The sequence below is a fragment of the Notothenia rossii genome (assembly GCF_949606895.1).
Source record: "Notothenia rossii genome assembly, chromosome: 4".
Lineage (NCBI taxonomy): Eukaryota > Metazoa > Chordata > Actinopteri > Perciformes > Nototheniidae > Notothenia > Notothenia rossii.
Genome location: NC_136902.1, coordinates 59,492,435 through 59,518,055, shown reverse-complemented (window position 1 = coordinate 59,518,055; position 25,621 = coordinate 59,492,435). Strand labels below are relative to the sequence as shown.

The window sequence follows — 25,621 nt, the reverse complement described above, 5'->3', positions numbered from 1 at the left end:
TCGAACGGGAGCTGCAATCATGTTGCGCGCACTATCCCTGCTGACTTTTCGTACAATTGTCTGTCTGTCTGTCTCTCTCTCAATTCAATTCAATTCAAAGGGGCTTTATTGGCATGAACGTTAAATTAAACAATGTTGCCAAAGCATCACAATACAAAATAATTAACAACATTAACATACATTTCAAATGTTTACATATTATTGATATATATATACAGTGATACAATTACATTTCAACACGTGTGTGTGTGTGTGTGTGTGTGTGTGTGTGTGTGTGTGTGTGTGTGTGTGTGTGTGTGTGTGTGTGTGTGTGTGTGTGTGTGTGTCTCCTTCTCCTAGGAGTACTCTCAGTCTTGAGAGGTCATCAACCTCCTTGAAACCTGGGATTAGAGTTCAACTTGTTACAGTAAATGCTCCTTACTTCATTGAATGTTTGGCACTTCAGGGGGAAGTGCATCGCTGTCTCAGTCTCACCTGTCGTACAGTGACCACATATTCTGTTCTCTTTTGGTTGCCAGGATCTTTTGATTCTTCCTGTTTCGATTGCCAGTTTGTGGTCACTGAGCCTGTACTTGGTTAGGATCTGTCTCTGCTTTCTATCTCTGACAGTAGAGAGATACTCTGCCAGCTCATACTCTCTGTTTAGAGCCAGGTAACATTCTAATCTACTTTGGCTTTTAGTTTCTTCTTCCCAATGTTGTAAATAGTTGTCTTTACATTGTGTTATAATGCGTTTGACTGTGATTGGTGTTTGCAGAGCAGTGTTGTTGAGAGACTGGTCAGAGTGGCTCTGAGAGGGGGCAGCTAGCCTCAGCACCAGCTGACATAGGGGACTCTTCTCTGGAGTTAGCTCTTGGCTTTGGAGGGCTTTGGAGTGGAGGGTGTCTTGGGGGCTGGACCTAAGGTGGTTAAAGAATGTCAGTGCTCTCTTTTGAGTGTTAATGATCAGTGGGTATCTGCCCTAATTCGGCTCTACATGCATTTGTTGGTGTTTTTCTCTGAACACGTAAAATGTATCTGCAGAATTCTGAATGTAAAGAGTCTGTTGGATGTTTGTCCCAGCGGGTATAGCTCTGGTGACTGAGTGGACCCCATACTTCACTACCGTACAGCGCAATGGGCTGGATCACACTATCAAAGATTTTGAGCCAGATTTTAATTGGAATTTGGACATTATAAAATGTTCTCTTCATTGCATTTAGAGCTCTTCTGGCTTTTTCTTTGAGTGCATTCACTGCCATGTTGAAACTTCCTGATGCTGTTATGGTTAAACCGAGGTAGGTGTCACTCATACTATGTTCGATGATATGATTATTTATGGAAAACTGGTATTTGTTCTCCTGACATCTGGGGCGTTTTTGGAAAAACATTACATTAGTTTTCTTCATATTGACTGCCAGGGCCCAGTTCTTACAGATGTCCAGCTGTTGTTGTAGTCCTTGTTCAGTAGGAGACAGCAGAACAAGGTCATCAGCATAAAGCAGACACTTCACCTCTCTCTCAAGGAGGGAGAGACCAGGAGCAGCACAGTGATCCAACTGAACAGCAAGTTCATTTATATATATATATTAAATAAAGTGGGACTTAAATTGCAACCCTGACGAACACCTCTTCTCTGGATGAAGAATTCAGTTTGTTTGTCTCCAATTTTAACAGCACACTTATTCCCTAAATACATTGATTTAACCAGATCGTACATTTTGCCCCCTATACCACAATGTAGAAGTCTATAATAGAGCCCTTCGTGCCAAATAGAGTCGAAAGATTTTTTGAAATCTATGAAACAAGTGAATATCTTACCATGTTTTGTTTGGTGTACATGTTTGTTAACTAAAGTGTGAAGGGTATATACATGGTCGGTGGTGCGGTGTTTTGGAAGGAAGCCAATTTGATTTTTACTGAAGATGGATTGTTGGTTAAGGAAATCTTGTATTCTTTTATTTAGAATACTACAGAATAATTTCCCCAGACAGCTGCTGACACAGATGCCACGGTAGTTATTAGGGTCTGATTTGTCTCCACTCTTATGGATGGGGAAAATGAGCCCTTTGCACCAGATGTCAGGAAAACATCCTGACTGCAATATGATATTGAACAGCTTTAACACTGTACCCTGCATCTCTGGGGTGCTGCATCTGAGCATTTTGTTTTTAATGTTGTCTGGGCCACAAGCTTTCCTTGGCCGGAGAGATTGTGTCTGAAACAAGTGAATATCTTGCAAAAGAAGATCAATGTTGTTAACTCTTCTTTGGAGTTAATTCTGCAGATTTTCCTATAAAATGTCTCACTTTTTAGGTCCAATTTCGATTTTTTGTTCAGGAGCTAATTTCTGATGCAGCTTAATCAAATGCTCTCTCTCTCTCTCTCTCTCTCTCTCTCTCTCTCTCTCTCTCTCTGATTGTGAGTGGACCGGTGAGTTTAGCTGAGAGCGAATGGTTGCACTGGTGAATTGTTTGTCTAATTGTTTGTCAAGCGCCTGCAGCTGCAGTCACGCCGCCCGGCATGGCGTTCCGTGGCAGCTGCGCTGGTTTAGAGATGCTGACTCGCCAACACGCCGTCAAGCTCTCTCCACCTGTCGGTGTGTCGGTGGAGGAGTGTGGTCTGGCTGTGGGGGCTGTGGTGGGATATGGCAGAGTTAAATCTGCCTCCCGCATGAACAGTGCAGTGGTTATTTTTTTAGACTGCACGGAGAAAGCTAACCAGCTGGTGGAGAGCGGGCTAGTGATTAAAGGGACGCTGTTACCCGTGCTACCCCTTGTCACTCCAGCTAAAAAAGTAATCATCTCTAATCATGGGCGCAATTTCCACTGGGGACAAGGGTCCCCCCCACTTTTCAAAATCCAGTTTGTGTCCCCCCCACTTTTCAAATGTGTTTTTTTAGGGCCGGGACTCGATTAAAAAAATTAATCTAATTAATTAGAGGCTTTGTAATTAATTAATCGAAATTAATCGCATTTTTAATCACATATAAATATTTGACCTGAGAACAGTGAGAAGCAATTTTTTTCACATGGATTTTAGTATATCATTGAATAATGACTGAATACATAAGCTTAAGCAACAAAACATTGTTTATTTTTTTCAAGGTGGTACTTAACCAAGACCAACAGAAAAGTGCAATTTTTGCCATAAAGTGTAGCAATAGCATAGGAATATAGTACATTTCAGAGATTCAGGTAGCCTATAGGTAGGTAGACCTGTTTTAAACTATAACACTTTGTTTTTTAAGTAAAACACAATACTTTCAAGTACATTCAGAACATTGGAAACCCTGACTATTAGAAAACATCTCTCTGTTGCTTCAGAGGCCATAACAGACTTTGTTGATTTACCAACAGTTGATTTAAAAAATCTAATCAATTTCAGTCCAACTCTCTCAATAACCTTGGCCAAAACAATAAACAGTTCAACATAAAGTGCCAGTTGCACCAACAACGTAATAAATAGTTCAACATAAAGTGTCAGTTGCACCAACAACGTAATAAATAGTTCAACATAAAGTGTACCATTTAAAATCAAATAAAACAGTGCCAGTGATTGACCTCAATCCCTCCTATTCTTCCAATATCCTGATGAAAAATAAAATCTCTCTGTTGCATAGGCCACTGTTTGATCAACGCGAATTGGGTGTGGGTCCTTGTACTCCGAGTCGGGCTAAAGTCCACGCTAGCTTCCACGCTAGCTGCTATATGTTTTGCATTGAGGTGATACTTGAGGCTTGATGTGCTGCGGTGATATGCAAATTCCTTTTTGCATAATTTGCAGACAACCATGCTCTTATTGATGCTTCCATCCGTCCGTTTTTTAAAACAAAATGTCCCATCCACAGGGCCAACCAAAGCGGTCTCATCAGCTTCTTCGTTCATGTTTGACTATTGTTCACTGTGGTTTGTTGTTGTCTGAAGTCATGAACGTTAGTTGGTGCTCCAGTATAATCGGTACCCCTGAAACTCATCCAGTGAGAAACGTTCCGCGGTGCAAAAATAAGTGCGATTAAAATGCGTTAATTTTTTTAACGCGTTAATTTTTGTGTAATTAATTAATCTTAATTAACGCGTTAAAGTCCCGGCCCTAGTTTTTTTTTTTTTTTTTAACGCAAGTAAAAGTGGTCATGGAGGAGCATCTGTGTGTGTGTGGCAGGAGCGCATTTTGTGTGAGAGAGAGAGACAGAGAGAGACAGAGAGTTACGGGGGTTGTTGTTAGCATCTGGTGCTAGCTCGGAGCTAACGGAGATTAGAAGCTGTTTCAACAATAAGGAGAGGGAGAGTCCTCTCCTGTCGGACTGAGAGGCTGAGGTAACATCAGCTCAGGGAGGTAAAAGTCTAGCTGAGTGATAATATTGTAAACTTTAGTCTAAGTTATCTCAGTGGGTCTCAAACGGTTTGGTCTAAACAAATATGTCCATCTATTTAATATAGTTGTATAAAATAAGTAAAACGATTATTCCAATGTCAGTAAAGAATTAAAAACACAGTTTGAAAGGGGAGTGATTAATAAAATATGCATAAATAAAAAGAAAGAATGCAGACTAGGTAAGATAAAGATAGGAGAGAGGAGTATATCAATGATGTGTTATTGGTTGTGATAATATTTTAATGGTTTTTGGAGTATTGAAATATATACAGGTCTGTTTCATATGAGTGTTGAGAGCTGTATCCATAAATCTCTTAATTTGTGCACCAGATTAGTAGTAATATTCATCCCACTTTCGTCTCATTAGTATGCATAAAAAGTGACAGGTGCTGTGACAGGTCACACCTCTCCCTACTTATGCTAATGAGCCAAGTCCCGCCTCCCCTTTGATCGAGGTGTGAGATCTCAAGTAGGTGTGATATCCCAAGTAGGTGTGAGATCCGTCAATAGGAGGGGGGTGATGTGTATTCACAGGTGTGAAAAGCCCCCACTGTTGCGCCTTATGGTGTAGAATAAAAAATGTTTCAATCACATTAGTATGCATAAAAAGTGACAGGTGGGCCCGCCACCAAGTGTGTCTGTGTGTGTGTGTGTGTGTGTGTGTGTGTGTTTGTGTGTGTGGGAACCTTCACTGATGTCCTCCCAAGGAGGTGTGTGTGTGTGTGTGGGGGGGGACCTTCACTCCTGAGCGATAGGTGCCTGTCTTAACACCCCATGGCCCTGCAGTCGGCCAGTGTCTGTAAAGGTGGGGGAGACTGTCTCCCCCCTTCCTGCCATCTCTCTCTGTTTCTGCTGATGTGTAAAATATACAAAATAACGTTTTATATACTTACTCTCTTGTTAAAAGGCGATGAAGTTTGCAGCGTAAGCCAGCCATCAGTGTTCTAGTTTTAAGGCTTTGCATAACTCAAAGTGTGTCTAAAAGTATCTTGGGAAGAGAAAAAAAAAAGCCAAAATTCACCTATAGGCCATTAAAAAGAAACCGAATAGCTGCTAAGAAATAAGTTCAGAAAGCTATGACTGCAGTGGAACACTGTTAGAGTCAAAAGTAACTCTCAATGTATTCAGACAGAGTATGCAGATTGGGGCCGATCAGAACAAAGAAAGCACCTTTTGCCTTCCTAGTCAAAAAGTGTTGATTAAGTTAGTCTGCACACACTCCCTTACTGTCACCCTTACCTCTTCCTATGGCTGTCAGGCCTTTGTGTGTGTGTGTGTGTGTGTGTGTGTGTGTGTGTGTGTGTGTGTGTGTGTGTGTGTGTGTGTGTGTGTGTGTGTGTGTGTGTGTGTGTGTGTGTGTGTGTGTGTGTGTGTGTGTGTGTGTGTGTGTGTGCGTGCGTGTGTGTGTGAGCCTGGCCCTGCCCCCTCCTCCCCCCTTGCTGCCATCTTATCACTAGACAGAGGGGGGAGGGGTTCTCTCTAAAACACAGTGTCTGTAAAGGTGGGGGAGACTGCCCCCCCCCCCTTCCTGCCATCTCTCTCTCTGTTTCTGCTGATGTGTAAAATATACAAAATAACGTTTTATATACTTACTCTCTTGTTAAAAGGTGATGAAGTTTGCAGCGTAAGCCAGCCATCAGTGTTTTAGTTTTAAAGTTTTGCATACCTCAAAGTGTGTCTAAAAGTATCTTGGCAAGAGAAAAAAGCCAAAATCCTCCTAGGCCATTAAAAAGAAACCGAATTCCACGTTTTACAAATGAACAGACACAAATGCATACTTGACTACTTGGCAGTTGATTAAAGCAGATTTATCCTTTTTCATCTCTCAAAGGTTTGGGTCCTGTTCAACACTGGGTACAGAAATATATTCAATATACAGTCATTTGTACGTAAAGATTTTTTGGGTTGTAAGCACTTAGAAATATACATTTGATTGCATTTAAAGTGGCTGTAGACAACTTATCATAATGAAGTAGTTGATTGCACAAATTTGTAATGGATGTAAAATAAAGACGACATTAGCATTTAAATTGGCTCCCTATAAGACTCGCTTTCTCTATGAAATTATATCTGGCTCTGAGTAGTGTTCTCCCTTTCACAATAAAAAGCCCAAACACAATACTTTCTGAATCACTGCAGGAAGTAATGTGCTAAAATGCAAATACAAATAGCTTACAGTAGCTCCCAATTAGTTGAACAATTGGAAAACCGCAAGGATTGTGGAAACACCTACTGGCAAAGGATTGTGGATGCAAATTATGCAAAGAGGAAGAAAAAATATTCTATCTAAAGCTAGATAACACAATCTACGTATTGACAGTATGAGTACAACAAAAGCAGTATGCATGTTGATGCAAAAGACGATGTTCAGTAAACGATCAATCAAAATCGAAGGATCCAATGTATTTTTAAATGGAGCAGAAATAGAACTAGTCTCCCAGTGCAAGTATCTTGAACAGGGAGTGTCATATTGGAACTCGCACTTGACTTTTTAAGAGACATATCCAGAAAGTATCCAATACCATTAAATTCAACTTGCAACATTTTAAACAAATTAGACCTTTTTCTTAACTGTCAATCAGTCAAAGTCATACCTCCACTGTATGATTCTATCCCACATTGAATACTGTTTTACAAACTGGTCGTTTGCTTGTGCCACACACCTGAAACCCATAGAACAGCTGTTCAAGAGAGCTATCCAGGTGTTTGACAGAAAGCCACAATCATACCACCACTGTACCATCCTTGAAAATCACAATTTCTTGAGTTTTTGACAATTTGAAGTCTTTTAAAAAGTATGTGTTTTTTTAAATAATATTTACATGGGCTGGCCCCCCTCCCTTTAGGGGAATTCATCCACAGAAAACACACTGGACGCAGCACTAGGTCAGAAACCAGAGGAGACTGTGAAGTCCACCACAGACGGACCACCTCTGGACAAAATGTCCTCTCCATTAAAGGCAGCTCATAGTGGAATAGCCCCCCAACTGAGATACGGGATTGTCCCACTCTCAATAGTTTTAAAGGTCAACTTAAAGAATGGTTGAGCAACAAACAGACGTGTAATTACCGCTAAATAAATGCACTTTAACACAGGGGTATCTCCTCTTGCACTTTATGTAGCGCTTGTTATATTATCTTGCACTGTATATATCATAGCTGCTACATTGTACTGCCATGTGGTAAATGCTTAAATGCTGCTCATGCTCTTTCTGCATATCATGTATTTATTTTTGCTGTATATAATTGTCATGTTCTTATATGCTGTATGTGATGGGACTATAGATGGAAATTAGCTCAAAGCTAAAGTCCGGCTCATTTACACTTGTAAGCATTATTTTTGTTTTAAAGTGTTCATCAATCTGCACTACGGTAGCCCTGAAGAAAATTAAAAATTAAAATATTTTATCAATGTCCCCATTCCCAGTTTGTTTTGGGAATAATTGCGATGTTTTACTATGTTTTGGTAGCTCTTGACAAAACAGAATTTTTTGTAAAAGACTGCGAAAAGGCAAGTTTGTGATTTTAACACTGTTTCGATTAAACAATACATTATACAATATTACGACTTTTTGCCATATTTTTAACACAATGTACTTGTACCTTTTTTTTGTTGTGGTTGTAGGGCTTCAAGATATTTTGCATGTCATGCATAACTTTTTAACACAAAATCAATAGTTATACTGATTGTAACATCCCCAGGACCGTCTCCAGCTTAGAATTCCCCAGATTACTGGAAATATCATGGAGTTTTTTCACTTTAGTCAAAATATTCATGTGTATGCTGTTTTTGACACAAAGCTGCATTACATCTACAAACAGAGCATACAATGAGAGCACATGATACACTTTTGATGTTTGTTTCGTTTCTTCGGTAATGTTACAGAATGTTTCGGAAAATGAAGATTCCAGGACCACTTTAAATGTTTCGTTTACAATCGTTTCCCAATGACCAGGAATAGTACTGCCAGAACGAACGATATCCAAAATGTCTTCTAGTTTACAAACTTCAGCCATTCTGTTTACACGGGGATCACTATTCACTCTGTTTTCAATCGTCCTCATCACCAAACTTATTAAAAGGGTAATGACTACATTCTGACCAATATATACACCGAGCGTTTTGCATAGTAGTTCCCCATTTTTATTTTAAAGAAAATGTCAATGTATCGAAAAAGAAAAAATCCCTGGCTTCAACCAACCGCAGGTTATTAGTCTTCTTCTTCTCCATCCAACTCGGCATGGATCTTTTCAAGTCTCTCCTTGAGGCGTCTACAATTTTTGAGATTGTGCAGAAAAGCCTCCGAAGCGCCTTGGATCCTCCAATCATCCGTGAAAATTTCTTTATCAATAAGAGTCTGGTCGATCTCAGTCATGAAGTCGGTGAGCCAGAGTCTTTTCATTAACGCGTTGTAATTGTTTCTGAAGAAAAAATCGGGCATGTCATTCAGACAATCGTGTTGCCTCTGGCCGGGGTGACTGACTCGGCATCCGTTGCATATTTCTTCTCTGTACCGATGTATCACCCCCTCCACAATATCAACCAACACTGATTTCACTGTGTCCATAAACAGAGACGTCTTGGCCCAAGGAGCAAAAATAAGCAGCAGTAGTACTGAAAGATTCGGGTGTACAGAATGGTGGTGATGATGGTAGTCCAGGAATTTGTTCCTGGCTGCAACTCGCGGGGGGAGACTTGGTTTTTCTCAGATCCATAGCTAGTTTTCAAACTGTCGTCTTAGTGGGGTCCTTAGTTTTAGATGCTTTGCTGAGTGGAGGGAGGGACTTATTGTGTTGAGTGGGGGGAGTCATCTGTAGAATTGAGAGTTTTTTCCACCAGTATAATGTCCCTCGCTGTTTGAGTCTTTTTTTTTTAAAGTTATTTTTCATCTATCATTTTCAACCAAGCAGCAAGAGGTCAAATTTAAGAATAAGTAATAGTTTGTCACAATTTTACGGGGAATAGTCAGAGCGCAGTGTCACATCTTAAAGACAGCTTGAACTGGATAAATGGTTAGTCTTTTTCAAACATACCGTACGTTCTGCATGTTAGTATATCTGGCCAATCGGTTTAGACCCTACTGCCCTAAACGCATGCTCTCAATAGGGAAGTCACGCTTTGGGAAGAGGTGTTTCATTTCACAGATCCACCTTGATTCTTGTTGTGCTTGCTGAAGGAAGAGGGACGGGGGAGAAAAATTCAGAGGATGAAGAAGCAGAAAAATAACTTGTTTTGTAAAACGGACAGCACGTCAGTTTCAAGGAAAAGATGACACCGTGTTTATGCATGACATGCAAAATATCGTAATGCCCTAAAACCACAAAAAAAAAAAGGTACAAGTATATTGTGTTAAAAATATGGCAAAAAGTCGTAATATTGTATAATGTATTGTTTAATCGAAACAGTGTTAAAATCACAAACTTGCCTTTTAGAGTCGCAGTCTTTTACAAAAAATTCTGTTTTGTCAAGAGCTACCAAAACATAGTAAAACATCGCAATTATTCCCAAAACAAACTGGGAATGGGGACATCGATAACATATTTTAATGTTTCATTTTCTTCAGGGCTACCGTAGTGCACATTGATGAACACTTTAAAACAAAAATAATGCTTACAAGTGTAAATGAGCCGGATTTTAGCTTTGAGCTAATTTCCATCTATAGTCCCGTCACATACAGCATATAAGAACATGACATTTATATACAGCAAAAATAAATACATGATATGCAGAAAGAGCATGAGCAGCATACAAGCATTTACCACATGGCAGTACAATGTAGCAGCTATGATATATAAAGTGCAAGATAAGATAAAAGCGCTACATAAAGTGCAAGAGGAGATACCCCTGTGTTAAAGTGCATTTATTTAGCGGTGATTACACGTCTGTTTGTTGCTCAACCATTCTTTAAGTTGACCTTTAAAACTATTGAGAGTGGGACAATCCCGTATCTCAGTTGGGGGGCTATTCCACAATGAGCTGCCTTTAATGGAGAGGACATTTTGTCCAGAGGTGGTCCGTCTGTGGTGGACTTCACAGTCTCCTCTGGTTTCTGACCTAGTGCTGCGTCCAGTGTGTTTTCTGTGGATGAATTCTCCCAAGGGGAGGGGGGCCAGCCCATGTAAATATTATTTAAAAAACAAATACTTTTAAAAGACTTAAAATGGTCAAAAACTCAAGAAATTGTGATTTTCAAGGATGGTACAGTGGTGGTATGACTGTGGCTTTCTGTCAAACACCTGGATAGCTCTCTTGAACAGCTGTTCTATGGGTTTCAGGTGTGTGTAGCACAAGCAAACGACCAGTTTGTAAAACAGTATTCAATGTGGGATAGAATCATACAGTGGAGGTATGACTTTGCAGCATTGACAGTTAAGAAAAGGTCTAATTTGTTTAAAATGTTGCAAGTTGAATTTAATGGTATTGGATACTTTCTGGATATGTTTCTTAAAAAGTCAAGTGCGAGTTCCAATATGACACTCCCTGTTCAAGATACTTGCACTGGGAGACTAGTTCTATTTCTGCTCCATTTAAAAATACATTGGATCCTTCGATTTTGATTGATCGTTTACTGAACATCGTCTTTTGCATCAACATGCATACTATTTTTGTTGTACTCATACTGTCAATACGTAGATTGTGTTATCTAGCTTTAGATAGAATGTTTTTTCTTCCTCTTTGCATAATTTGCATCCACAATCCTTTGCCAGTAGGTGTTTCCACAATCCTTGCGGTTTTCCAATTGTTCAACTAATTGGGAGCTACTGTAAGCTATTTGTATTTGCATTTTAGCACAATACTTCCTGCAGTGATTCAGAAAGTATTGTGTTTGGGCTTTTTATTGTGAAAGGGAGAACACTACTCAGAGCCAGACATAATTTCATAGAGAAAGCGAGTCTTATAGGGAGCCAATTTAAATGCTAATGTCGTCTTTATTCTACATCCATTACAAATTTGTGCAATCAACTACTTCATTATGATAAGTTGTCTACAGCCACTTTAAATGCAATCAAATGTATATTTCTAAGTGCTTACAACTTAAAAAATCTTTACGTACAAATGACTGTATATTGAATATATTTCTGTACCCAGTGTTGAACAGGACCCAAACCTTTGAGAGATGAAAAAGGACAAATCTGCTTTAATCAACTGCCAAGTAGTCAAGTCTGCATTTGTGTCTGTTCATTTGTAAAACGTGGAATTTGGTTTCTTTTTAATGGCCTAGGAGGATTTTGGCTTTTTTCTCTTGCCAAGATACTTTTAGACACACTTTGAGGTATGTACAACCTTAAAACTAGAACACTGATGGCTGATGGATCACCTTTTAACAAGAGAGTAAGTATATAAAACGTTATTTTGTATATTTTACACATCAGCAGAAACAGAGAAAGAGATGGCAGGAAGGGGGGGGGCAGTCTCCCCCACCTTTACAGACACTGTGTTTTAGAGAGAACCCCTCCCCCCTCTGTCTAGTGATAAGATGGCAGGAAGGGGGGAGGAGGGGGCAGGGCCACACACACACACCCTTGGGAGGACATCAGTGAAGGTCCCCACACACACACACACAGGAGGACGTCAGTGAAGGTCCCCACACACGAGGACATCAGTGAAGGTCCACACACACGAGGACATCAGTGAAGGTCCGTCCACACACGAGGACATCAGTGAAGGTCCGTCCACACACGAGGACATCAGTGAAGGTCCCCACACACACACACAGGAGGACATCAGTGAAGGTCCCCACACACACACACACGAGGACATCAGTGAAGGTCCACACACACAAGGACATCAGTGAAGGTCCGTCCACACACGAGGACATCAGTGAATGTCCGTCCACACACGAGGACATCAGTGAAGGTCCGTCCACACACGAGGACATCAGTGAAGGTCCACACACACACACACACACACACACACACACACACACACACACACACACACACACACACACCCCCCCCCCCTTGGGAGGACATCAGTGAAGGTCTCCACACCCACACACACACACACCCCCCCTTGGGAGGACATCAGTGAAGGTCCCCACACCCACACACACAAACACACACACACACACACTTGGGGGCGTGCCCACCTGTCACTTTTTATGCATACTAATGTGATTGAAACATTTTTTATTATACACCATAAGGTGCAACAGTGGGGGCTTTTCACACCTGTGAATACCCATCACCCCCCTCCTATTGACGGATCTCACACCTACTTGGGATATCACACTTCGATCAAAGGGGAGGCGGGACTTAGCTCATTAGCATAAGTAGGGAGAGGTGTGACCTGTCACAGCACCTGTCACTTTTTATGCATACTAATGAGACGAAAGCGGGATGAATATTACTACTCAGATTGATGCATTTAACTTCAATTTAAAGAAACAAATCTTACCGGGGGTGCATGCCCCCGGACCCCCCTATAGGATGTGAGGTCATCACAAATAAAATAGGTTCATGGATAGATAAGTTTGCACACTCATTATATACACTACACATTTTTCTTGAATTAGTTAATACCATAGTCCCTAATATATATGTGTAGAAAGACAGGAAATGGAATTAAATCGAGAACAATGTTTCATTGCGGAGGACACCCTGTTTTGTGTCCCCCCCACTTCTCAAACCAAAGTTCCACCCTTGTCTCTAATGTACCCCCGTTTCTGAAAAACGAGTTGTTGGAGAGAGAGCTGGCTCGACACGGGCGGCTTGCGTCTCCCATTAAGTTGATCCCCCTGGGCTGTAAATCCCCGCACCTCAAGCACGTTATGTCTTTTAGGAGACAGGTGCTTATGGTCCTGAAGAAGGATGAAGGGGAACTAAATCTGGCTCTCAAGTTTAAAATGGATGATTTTGTGTATACTGTCCATGTTACGTCTGACATTTTGAGATGTTATGGTTGTGGAGCGGCAGGACACCTGATCCGCGCGTGCCCGGAGAGGGCGGGTGATGCGCCCGTGGTGTCCGCGCTCGCAGCCGGCCCGACGGTGCCCGCGGCGGAGCCGCTACCGGTTGCCTTGTCCACGGCCGGGCCGCCAGTGCTGGGGTCCGCGCCGCCGGTGCTGGGGTCCTCGCCGCCGGTGCTGGGGTCCGCGCCCGCGGCGGAGCCGCTGCAGGTCCTTTTGTCCACGGCAGGGCCGCCGGTGCTGGGGTCCGCGCCCGCTGCGGAGCCGCTGCCGGTTGCTTTGTCCACGGCCGGGCCCGCGCCCGCGGCGGAAACGCCGGTGGTGGAACCGCAGGTCAGTCGGTCCGTGGCAGAGCCAATGGTTTCACGCGTAGAAAGCACACAGGCAGCCGGTACACACAGTATCACACACACAGACACTCAGGTCACACAGAAAGCAGATAGTGAGCACATGCAGCCAGAGTGGCTGAGTCTGTTCTAGAGGATGTGGTAATGGATGAGGATTTGCTAAGGTTACCTGTTAAAAGGAAAAACGAACAAGTGAGCAAAGGAAGTGTGGCTCAAAAAGGGAAGGTGTCAAAGAAGGAGTCGCTGTGTTCCTCCTCTCAGCCAGAGGGAGTCTCAGGGGACTCAGAGGACAGTGACAGTGAGTCATTCTTTGACATCGTTGAGGTAGCAAAGGGGGAGGAGTACTCTTTCCAGAGGATCAGATCCTTTCTGGCGGAAACTAAGGGGTGGAGGGGGGTGAAATTAGATTATTTTTTTACTGATTTGCAGATCTTTCACAATTCTGCCAGGGTTCTCATGCAGCGCAAAGAAGCCTTAGGGGAACCTTTCTTCAGCGGCCCAGAGAAGGCTCGGTTAAAGAAGATACTTCAGAGGATTAGAGAGGAAACTGCAAAGAAAGAGGAATAAGTACATCTTGGTTTTATTTTTTATTTTTCTTCAGCCAGGTTTTTGATTTTGTTAGGATGCAACTATAATTTCATAATGAGTGACATAAAGATGGGCTCTTTAAACATTAACGGTGCTCGAGGGGATGCTAAGAGAGCACTTTTATTTACGCTATTAGGAAACAAGAGTTTAAATGTGACGTTTCTCCAGGAAACTCACAGTACTGCTGAGAACGAGAGTGACTGGAGGAGGGAATGGTGGGGGGAGGGCTTTTTCAGCCATAAGCGCAGCAATAGTGGAGGGGTTGCCATTCTCTTTGCGAGGGGCTTTACACCCTTCTCCTGTACGGTCGATGAGGTCATCCCAGGATACTTGCTCAAAATAAATGCTGAATTTGAAAAAGTTAAAATATGTTTTATAAATATTTATGCTCCCAGTGTGGGCGCAGAGAGGCTTTTGTTTTTTGAGAAACTGAAACACACTCTTAGCACCTGTGATAGTGAGGAGTATCTGTTCCTGGAGGGTGACTTCAACTGTACAGAGAACCCTGTGCTGGATAGGAACCACCAGGAACCGCATGCTGCCTCGAAAAGTGCCCTAATAAGATTAACAGAAAGCTTTGAGCTGTGTGATGTTTGGAGGCACTTCCACCCGGGCAAGCGGCAGTACACGTGGGTGCACTCTAGGGATAACCTGTTGTCTTTAGCTAGGCTGGATCGTGTCTATGTTTTTAATCATCACATTAATGTAAGCAGAAGCTGCTCCATCAGTCCAGTGGGAATCTCTGAACATTCCCTCGTACAAGTCTCAGTTTTTATTCATTATGTTAAGTGTAATAGTGCGTATTGGCACTTTAATGCTTCTCTGTTGGCCGACAACCATTTTAAAAATGTTTAGAAATTATTTTGGGAAAACTACCGTTTATCTAAGAGTGAGTACAATTCTCTTCAGCAGTGGTGGGATGTAGGTAAAGTGAAGATCAAGCAGCTTTGCCTACAGTACACTTTCAATGTCACAAAGGACATGGCTAGATCTCTGGGAGCTCTGGAGAGAGAAGTGGTGGAGCTGCAGGGATTGGCAGACTCCACAGGAGAGCGAGAACATGTTGAAGTTTTCAAAAGTAAAAACTCTGCTGGGGTTTTCTGCTCAGGGTGCTCTGGTCAGATCCCGGTTTCAGAACATCGTGAAAATGGATGCTCCCTCTCATTTTTTCTTTGGTCTAGAGCAGGGGTTTTCAAAGTGTGGGTAGGTGAGCCTCCCCTCAGAGAACATAAGAACAGCCGCGCCCCCCCACCCAATTATTATTGCTGTTATTATTATTATTATTATTATTGTTGTTGTTGCTATAATGCAGGGGTATTCAATTGCATTTCAAAGAGGTCCAGTAAGAGAAAATGTAATTAAATGCTCTGTTTTCGCTGTCTACCTTCCGCCATTTGAAATTACTCCGACTGTTTCTCTCCTCTTGTCGTGTCTCTGTGTGTGTGTGTGTGTGTGTGTGTGTGTGTGTGTGTGTGTGTGTGTGTGTGTGTGTGTGTGTGTGTGTGTGTTTGAATCTATCATGCTGACAGCACCGATTTGATTGGCTGAGTAGCGTCACCTCCTTAAAACATTAAACAATAACTTTTTTAAACCTTTTTATTTTTATGTTTTAAACATATTGTATAAAACTCCCCCACTACTTGGACTATTCCTTGCACCCCTCTAGAATAAGCCAGAATGGTCTTAACCATATTGCATCAGTAACGTGCACTCGTTATTATAACAAGATCGCAAGGACACTGTTAGCGATCGGAAAATTGAGTGTTGTTCAGTTTGTGTGTTGTGGAACATGCGTGTCCGTGCATGAAAATATACCACACACCCAATTACAATTGCAAGTTCAATTCACTACCCTGGAAGTTAATAAAGTTGTTAAAGTTGGAACAGCCTGTGGACAGCCGTTCTTCCTTGCATGTCAGTCGCAGACACCTTCTTAGAGGACAGGCACATCTAGCTGCAGCACGACCCATATATTTCCGCACGCCGTGTTCTCAAGACATATTTTTTTTAACATTTTCAACATGGTGGATAAATCCTTATATGCTCCCGGCAACACACTGAACGTCAACTTTGCCTCCTTATTACACTCACCCCTACTTTAGTGGAAACAATGAGTCTGCGTCTTTGATGCACACAGGAATAAACGCAGATCATACTCTGGCTGCAGCCTTTACCGGCACTTGCTTTTGATCAAAGTCAATGCGGAAAACCTGCACTCACACAGGTAGGTGGAGGTGAAGGGAATGAGCACTTTTACAGCCTTTTTGGCGAGATGGGGGAACTCGGTCTCCACAGACAGCCACAAGTGGGCAAGTGTCACTTTACTCGTCTTTTTCTCGTTCTTTTGTGTCTCACGCTGCACCTCCCCTGAAGCTCTCTGGCGCCCCCCAGGGGAGGCGTGCCTCACACTTTGAAAACCGCTGGTCTAGAGCATGGGTGGGGAACCTCCGGCCCCCGGGCCGTATACGGCCCGCGAGACCATTTGGTACGGCCCTCGAAGTAATTTATAAACATACGTAAAAAAGAAAAAAATTAAAGAAATCTAGACCGCAAAAAAATTAAACAAGCGAGTGCCTGTTTTTCCTGGCCAAGGTCAGGGTCCTTGAACACAACACGAGCCTAACGTGTCATCACGTGGTATATGTCTCGTCTGACAGGGGTGCAGTTCTGACGGAGAGCACCAGAACGTCACTTGGGCACTTCCAAAAATTGCAGTACCCATAAGGAGCCGTACACATGCCGCAGTTTTTGCGTGGCTGTGTCTTTAGTTGAAAGCCCAGTGGCGATCTGTTCATCTGTCATACTGATCATACAGTCAATAACTTTGTTGTTATTAGCATCTGGTTAGCTAGCTATGCTAACGAATATAAGAAGCTTTTTCTACAACCAGTGAGGTAAAGACACAACTTTATATGATCTAGGGGTGTCACGGTGTGAAATTTTCGGCTCACGGTTATTGTGACCAAAATTACCACGGTTTACGATATTATCTCGGTAATTTTTTTATATATATATATATATATATACACATATATATATATATATGTATATATATACATATATATATATATATATATATATATATATGTATATATATAGAGAGAGAGAGAGAGAGAGAGAGAGAGAGAGAAAAACAGCCATTAAGTTACTATTCAACAATCATCAAGTTTGCGTATGAAGTCAAATACCTTCATTAATTTATTACCTTAAAAGTGTAATGTTGATGCAGGTAAATGGTAAGTTTAGGTTATTAGGCAAGAAGCCAGTACTGTATGAGAACTAAGCTGTTTAGCGCCTTACAATGGCGTTTAGTAGTGCACTAGCTACCAACGAATAGAGCATGGCACCGCAGTAGGATGTATTTTAAAATGCTAGCAGTGGGCGTGCTTACACTGACATTTAATATCAAGGTTTAACATTTTAGACAATCGGGTATATCGTTGCATTATCCCTTGACCCAAAGTCAGAAGTAACTTAATCATTAATGTGTTTCACTGCACTATTTTCACTGTCTCATGGCATATCAAAGTTTAGCTATTCAACTTAGCTTAGAATGGCGTTTAGCGCCGATCTAAGAATGGTGAACACACGAGAGCAGGTGCATTTGCTAATGTAATGTAAATGATTATTATCAAGATTTAACATTATTGACAGTCGGATATAATTGTTACATTTCCCCTTTACCCGAAGGCAAAAGTTATTTCGAGCATTTCAGCTAAAACTATGTGTTAATATTAACAAATATACCTTGCACTGGCTGTGCAGCTGCGGGTGATGGTCTCGTAGATGAGTGAGCAAATTCGATGTGTTGCTCCCTTTCGCGGATACCTTCCGCCGGCATGTCCTGCACACGGGGGCACCGTCCTCCACCAGTTGCCCCTCGGAGTTTTTTAAATATCCAAAGTAGGACCACACTTCTGATCTTCTGCGCTTAGAAGGTGGAAAAATGGTACCATCGCGGCTTCCTTCTTCTGCTGCCATGCTTAAAGTGAGAGAGTGTGATAAAAGAACCTAGGACTAGTGGCGCCTGCGAACGTTCGAAAGTGTCACGTGTGTGGTGTAGAGCTCTAGTAACGCACATAGATAACATTATGTTTTGAAATGCAAAGTATTTAGCGCGGTAACAGTGTAATACAGTGTAACCGTGGGAGTATTAGGGAAATGAAAGCTCTCCCGGTGTAACGGTGTGCGGTAATTTAACCCACCGACATAACACCGTGTTTTGAAATTCAGAAGGTTATCTCACCGTCAAAATATTTTAGCGTGGTTACCGTCTACACCGGTAACCGTGACACCCCTAATATGATCATTATAGTTATAAAAAAAACAAGAGAATAAAGTAAACAGGTATAAAATACTATATGACAGTAAATACAAGTTGTTATTAATAAACAAGAATAAAGTTTGAAAGTAGAGTGATTTGTAAAATATCCATAAAGAAAAATAAATCTGCTTACAGTTCTGTTTCATATGGATGTATCCACAGATCTCCTAATGTTGCTCTCAAAGTGCACCAGATTGATGCTTACAACTTCAACATTTAAAAAAAAATCTTCCAGGGGGAGCATGCCCCCCAGACCCCCCTGGAGGAGGTGAGGTGAGGTGAGGTCCCCCCCCCCCCAGCTAAACACATTTGCACACATCTTGTGTCCAATATACTTTCTGTTTTGGTGGTCATGGCACACCGTGCACGTGCATGCATGCACGAGTCATGGTAAGATATCTGGATTAAGAGGTTGCTTTTTCTTTGCACGGCATGAAAGAAAGGCGAAATTAATGGGCTGTGATTTTAGTACTTTTAAGCAGAGGTCAATAATTTGTACGGCCCTCGGAGGATGTTGAAAAAATTGAAATGGCCCTTGAGAGGAAAAAGGTTCCCCACCCCTGGTCTAGAGCGTAAGAATGGTCAGAGGAGGCTGATGCACTCCCTGCGATCCAATGCTGGGCAGCTGCTTCAGGAGTCCGCCGACATTCGTCAGTGTGCTGTGGAGTTCTACAAAGAGCTCTACAGAACAGAGTTCCAGGCCGAGCCAGAGGTGGCGCAGTCGTTCTACGAGGGCCTTCCTAACGTCCCTGAGGAGGACCATGCTGAGCTGGAGGCGGAGCTCTCTGCCCAGGAGCTACAGGAGGCCCTGCAGAGCATGCAGAGTGGGAAGGCTCCTGGCATAGACGGCCTGCCTGCAGACTTCTATAAGGCTCTCTGGCCGGTTATAGGTGACGACCTGCTGAGTGTGCTCAGAGAAAGTCTAAGTAACGGGAGGTTGCCTCTGAGTTGCAGGAGAGCTGTGCTCACTCTCCTCCCTAAGAAAGGAGACCTGCAGGGGATTAAGAACTGGCGTCCTGTGTCTCTACTCTGTACCGACTACAAGCTGCTTTCCAAAGTGTGAGCGACGAGGCTGAGAAAAGTGATGGAGCATGTCATTCACGTAGACCAGACATACTGTGTACCCAGCAGGTTGATAACTGACAACGTGACTCTAATTCGAGATGTTTTGGACCTCTCCGGTTCATTGGGCTGTGAGCTTGGTCTGATTTCTCTAGACCAGTGGTTCTCAACCTTTTTACACCAAGTACCACCTGAGAAAATAGTTGGCTCTCCAAGTACCACCATTTGACCAATGTTAAAATACAGTCCATGCAGGACTCGGAGGCAAATGTATTTTTTTTCTCTCTCTCTCTCTCTCTGACTCTCACTCTCTCTCTCACACACCACAAGTGAGAATATAAAGAACAAAATAATAACTTATTCTCACACAACAAATGTCAACTGTACACACATGTCATTTCCTGGACCTATACCAAAGTGTGAATGTAGGCCTCCTGCAGCAACCTACATCGTAACAGAAAATGTCCTCTTGGGAATTCAGTTCCACAATAATAATGAAAGCCTCCAGGAGCAGATGAGCCTAAGGGCTAATAGCTCATCTTCAGTCTGCTGATGTTTGCCATTGCCATTTCTGTGGTGGCAAAGTAAAAAAGAAAAGAGATAAGAAAAAAGACAACAATTAAGGACAAGTGTGTGCTTTTTCAGCGATTGACCTCGGTCACAGCCTTCGCTCCATTATTTCATCACAGCCTTCGCTCCATTAATATTATTTATTATTAATAACTTCCATTATTTGAGCCTTCTTCCTGAGTCACTTCTCTCCTCCATCACAGCGGCTGTGCATATCACTTTTGCGTTGCTTGCGGAGCCTGCGCTTGTGCTCGGTTGATGACTGTCCTCCTCCTCATTCACTTGTTCACTTTCGCTGCTAATATTCTCCTCTGTACCTCTCTTCCGAATTCCTCCCGTTTTGAGCCACGTTTTTAACATCATTCAGCTTTCTTCTTTCTTTAGCTTGCTTGCGACGTTAGCGGGTAGTAAGGTCGTAATTAGCAACGCCAGAAATAAAATTAAATAAATGTTTTCGTTTCTAAATCTAAAAACAGCAATAGCCTATTAGAACTAATTTAAACCACAGTTTCAATTATCTCAAGCTTATTTTCATTTGTTGTAGTATTTTGATAGTATGATTTATTTTGTAATTAATGTTATTCAATCGAGCCTCAAACTGATTGCACTTGTCCCTATAGCCTGTTTTAAATTGAAGTTGTCTGAGGTCCTTACCATCAGCTGCTGTTGCAGTAATAAGTAGTGTACCTTAATGTCCCAAATATGCACAATGTAGTGACTGCTTTTCGTCTTTTTGTTTACTTAGTTGTGTTTACTGTATTTTATATGTCTGTGTTATGTGCAAAGGTTAAAGGTGGGTACGTTTGAGAAACCGGCTCGAGATACACTTTTTGTTATATTCCATGGAATGCTCTTAACATCCCGATAGCAATGAATATCTGAAGTGCTTTGACAAAAAATCCATAAAAAAATGTCATCTGTGTAAGGAAGTTGCATATTTTTCCCGGTTGTGTATTTTCAAATTCTAGCTCACTCGAGCTGTTTTCTCCAAAATTACCTACCCCACCTTTGAACAAAAAAAAGTTAAAAATGAATTAATCTTTTTTTTTTGTATTTGTTTTATATATGTCAGATTCCTCCACGTACCACTAGCGGGAGCTGGCGTACCACCAGTGGTACGTGTACCACAGGTTGAGAACCGTCTAGACCAGGGGTCGGCAACCCCTGGCACGCGTGCCAATGCTGGCACGCGACACCGTAACCAGTGGCACACTAGGCATAAGTGGAATAAGTGTGCAAAATATTTAAATTAATTTTCGGATCCTGAACGCGAGACCGCCGCCAGAGCGCGTCTCCCCGTTACCTCCAGAAGGAAGTCATGCACGCAACGCAGCCCCGCTCTCTTTATCTCCAGGTGACTTTCTGCCGCTTTCCTCCGTGGTGCAGTGCTGATCGTTTCACCACGGAGGAAAGCACTTCACTAATTGCAGTACCCATAAGGAGCTGTACAAATGATGCAGTTTTTGCGTGGCTGTGTTTCTTTAGTTGAAAGCCCAGTGGCGATCTGCTCATCTCTCATCGAAATAATATGCTACAAAGGGGTGGACTGGCCATCTGTGTGTTGAACTTTCCTGTCGGCTCCCAGACCGTAGTCGAGGAGGGCAGAAGCAACAAGCTTCAGGTTCAATAACCCACTTTAGCTTAAATGACTGGAGAGAGGCGAGCTCTTCTTGGGAGGACGTTGCATTTATTTAGCTGTTCTTCTGTTTCACAAAATACATCACAGACCTCTGTTATTCTGCTTTCCCGTTTCACTTCCAGAAACATACACACACACATGCACACACATGCACAAGCCGCACCCCTCTCTCTCTCTCTTAAAGGGACAGCGATCTCATCTCACTCTGCATGACCCTAATATCATAACTTGTGTGTTCTGGAGAATCACAGAACGGACGATCATCCTTATCATTATGCCGTTTAAACCAATTATTTAAATGTGTTTGTTAAATTCGGCATCATCTAAGTTGCGCTGACAGGTCCACACACTGCTTCCCCGCAGCGAGGCTCCCCCGCCCTCCTGCTGATAGTTGACGAGCGTCAAGCTCCTAAACCCCCCCCCCCGTTGATAATTATCGATCGTTGGCACGCTGATAACATTTTTTTTTTTTTAAATGGCACTTCATATCAAAAAGGTTGCCGACCCCTGGTCTAGACCAAGAAAAGGCTTTTGACCGAGTTGAACACCAGTACTTGTGGCAGACGCTGGAAGCTTTTGGGTTCAGCTCTGGTCTCATAGCCAAGATCCAGGTCTTGTACAGGGACATTGAGAGTGTACTGAAGATAAACGGTAGTTTGTGTGCTCCTTTTGAAGCTCAGAGAGGAGTCCGACAGGGCTGCTCTTTGTCCAGGATGCTCTACTCCCTGGCCATAGAGCCCTTTTTACACCGGTTAAGGTCAAAGTTACAGGGTTTCTCTTTTCCTGGCTGTAGGGATGTTTTTAAATTGTCTGCGTATGCGGATGAAATAATGATCTTTGTTAAAAAACAAGATGACATCAATGTTTGAACTGAAACTGTGAGCAATTTTTGCAAAATCTCATCTGCTCGAGTCAACTGGGGGAAAAGTGAGGCCTTAGCAGTAGGAGAGGGCAGTATTGACAGCTTGTTGTTACCTGGGGGCCTTGGTTGGAAAAGGGTAGGGGTAAAGTACCTGGGTATTTATCTTGGTGATGACACGTTTTGTTTGAAAAACTGGGACGGGCTTATAGAGAAAGTGGAAGGCCGGTTAAAGAAGTGGAAGTGGATCCTGCCCAAACGTTCTTTTAAAGGGCGTATCCTTATTTTAAACAACCTTGTTTCCTCCATGCTGGCTCACCGGCTGGCATGCACCGACCCACCCGTAAACCTTCTGTCCAGGGTGCAGGCTCTCATGGTGGACTTCTTCTCGGACCGCATGCACTGGGTCCCTCAGAGCGTCCTGTTCCTGCCAAAGGAGGAGGGGGGACATGGCCTGGTTCACCTGGCAAGCAGAGGGGCTGCTTTCAGGCTCCGGTTCGTCCAGAGGTTCCTGACTGGACCCGCTGACCTGGTCTGGAGACCCGTAGCTCGGGCCTTATTGGAACGCTGTGGTGGGCTGGGTCTGGCTGAGTCGCTGTTCCTAATGGACCTAAAATGATTACGCCTGAACAACCTCTCGGGTTTCTATGGAAGTCTCTTCAAAGGTGTGGGGACTACTCAAAAAAGAGAGACCAGAGTGCTGTGGCTCACTGTTCTGGCTCCTCAGAGAGCCGGTGGTCCGTGGATCTCGGTTTGTGTGCGGAGTAGGGCCTTCTCTACAACAGAGACTCTCTGAGGAGAGGATCCTCACGTTGGGCCAGGTGGTGGAGGTGTGTGGCCTCCGTCTGGACAACGCTGCAGGCCTGGCCTCACGTCTGAGCCTCAGGTCAGTCCGGGTGGTCAGCCTCCTGCTGCAGAGCTGGAAACAGCAGCTCAGCCAATCAGAGCTGGCGCTGATCGCTGCTCACTGTAACGGACTGAAGTCTCCAAATGACAATGAAAATGGCCATTTACCTCAGCAGGAGGAATAAAGTTGCGGAATCGTTGGATACCGATGCAGTTTCGATTTTCAAGCGGATGGTTAAAGCAAGACTGAAAGCGGACTACAGTTACACAAACAGGAACAAACTTTTTATTTGGGTGGCATTGGGATATATATTTTTTAAATCCTCTGGAGCAGAGAGAGGAGCTGTGGACTATTGTTATTGATTAGTGCATCAGTGTTTCTTAGGGTCAAAAACACTAAACTCAACTTAAAATGAAAGCGTTTGGTTTATTTAATAAAAGAGCACATGTTCAATGTGAAAAGTGACCGTAGATATAGATTAGTTGCAATTTGGTGCTATATATATATATATATATATATATATATATATATATATATATATATATATATATATATATAAAAATTATAAAACAAATTTTTATATATATTCTTTTTAACACCTTCAATTTCAGGGGGCTTTTTGGGGGCTACCATCCAAGACAATGATAGGGGAAACACTGGTGTGAGGTTAATTTCCTGCTTACTGCGTGGGTTCTGCCAGACAGCGAATGGACGCGGGAAGGGGTGGATGCTGAGGGGGCTGCAGCACCCCATCTGCGAGGCCCTGCATACTATGTATTCTTTGTTTCAAAAACTGTGTGTGAAGAAGCAGGAAATAAAAAGGAACTCACCTTGTGATATAACCGGCAAGAGAAAAGCCTTTGAGCTCCATACTGTTTCAGAAATAATCCTTGATGATCCATGATACGGCCCCCTCCTTTTTTTTTTTTATCACATTTTTTTTTTAAACCTTTATACCGCAAATCAGCACTTTTGAAACAGGAAGTGAAATAGAGGGATATGAGCAGGGCTGCACATAACTGGTGCGCCGCCAAAAAAGGAGCACCGGATCATTTGAAAAAAGCGCATTTGCGCACCAACATTGAGAGAGACGGAGAGACATGAGAGAAGAGAGAGATATTTGCGAATTGCATAAGAACTGGCAAGACGCGTGAAGGGTCCTCCCTGCTCCGAGGCACGGGCGTGCACCGTATTTAAATTAGCCTTCACAGTAAGGCTACATTAAATGTTATAATATTCATCGTGTCCTTTCTACTGTATATGCATATATTCCTGTCTGTTGCTTTCATTTGTATTTAATGTTTGTGTTTATACTTGTTTCCACACATTTCACAATTTGGGATGAATGAAGTATCTTTCTATATATGATATCCATCTATCTGTCTGTCTGTCTGCCTACTAGTTGTTTTGTTTGGAAAGGTTTTTTCATTGTATTGCTCTTTACCGGCACCTGCAGAGTACAGGACTTTACATTGTAACTTTGACCCGCTTGACTTAATACACAACAAACAATGAAGAAAGAGTTTTATCTGGGCTGCTTCGCTGCCAGCTGCTCCCACTGGGATCCGAAAGCGGCGTATAGCCTGTACTTCAACATCAACGAAAGTGCTCGATATACGCTGTATTGAACCAATAAACTAACACAAACCAACTGTATCACTATAACATGATGATGATGATGATGATTTTTGTGGTGATAAAGAATGCATCTAACGTTCCGCTGTTCATTATAATAAAAAAACAGAGCATTAAACAAACTATCATGCTCTTACTTTGAAATCATGCGGAAATGTCGTCATCAGCAGGCCATCACGTGGTTTCCGAAAATAACCGAGTGACACGAGTATATTTTAGCCGAGACCGGCGGAAAATATGTCTCAAAATTCCGTGTGTAAAAAGACAATCCACAAGCGCATTTTTGTTCGACAAATACAAAATGGATTCACAAATGCCTGATCGAAAGTTGTAAACGTTAAAGAGATATTCACAGATCTTTTTTTTTATTTGTGAAAATATTTAGCGTATTTGCAGATCCGTTTACACTTGCAAATTTATTTGTGAGTTTGCAAATCTTTTAAATGCATTGTGGATGGTGTTTTACATTTACAAAATCACATATTTAC

At 42.5% G+C, this 25,621-nt stretch overlaps 1 protein-coding gene across 2 annotated transcripts in view; it reads right to left on the bottom strand.

The window, feature by feature from the left end:
- Nucleotides 1–25,621, bottom strand: part of efhd1 (EF-hand domain family, member D1) — a 52,103-nt gene that overhangs the window by 16,092 nt on the left and 10,390 nt on the right. The window lies entirely within an intron of this gene.